At 53.9% G+C, this 542-nt stretch overlaps 1 non-coding gene across 1 annotated transcript; it reads left to right on the plus strand.

The window, feature by feature from the left end:
- The first annotated feature begins 240 nt into the window (after positions 1 to 240).
- LOC114578900 lies at positions 241 to 359 on the plus strand. The gene has a single exon (XR_003699816.1). It is a non-coding gene; the product is annotated as a 5S ribosomal RNA (ribosomal RNA).
- The last annotated feature ends 183 nt before the right edge of the window (positions 360 to 542 follow it).

The following is a 542-nucleotide window of genomic DNA, read 5'->3' on the forward strand; positions in this document are numbered from 1 at the left end:
TGTGGCGACCGGGCGGGAACTTCAATAACTTTCAGCCCAGGAGTCCGATTCGGCACTATGACCCCATTCCGGAAAGCTTTTTCCGAGCCGGATGGGGCACCGATGCGCCATAGGCCCATCGGCCGGCCGTGCGGAGCAAAAAAATGCATTTTTGACCCCTACGCTCTGTCGGAATGAAGATGCGTCAAAATCACCTCTCCACGCCGTCAACTTAAGAATAATTTCAGAACATTTTTATACGGGTGCGACCATACCAGCACTAGAGCACCGGATCCCATCAGAACTCTGCAGTTAAGCGTGCTTGGGCGAGAGTAGTACTGGGATGGGTGACCTCCTGGGAAGTCCTCGTGTTGCACCCTTTTTTTAACCTGTCATCGTTTTTTTTTTCTAGCTCTTCGCCACGGCCTACGAACCACTTGCGGTGTTGGCTCGTCGCGCATCGAGCGATGAAACCCGCATCGTGGGACCCATGAAGGCAACCGGGGTGTCCTATGTGGCGACCGGGCGGGAACTTCAATAACTTTCAGCCCTAGAGTCCGATT

Source organism: Dendrobium catenatum, unplaced genomic scaffold (genome assembly GCF_001605985.2).
Source record: "Dendrobium catenatum unplaced genomic scaffold, ASM160598v2 original_scaffold_210368, whole genome shotgun sequence".
NCBI lineage: Eukaryota > Viridiplantae > Streptophyta > Magnoliopsida > Asparagales > Orchidaceae > Dendrobium > Dendrobium catenatum.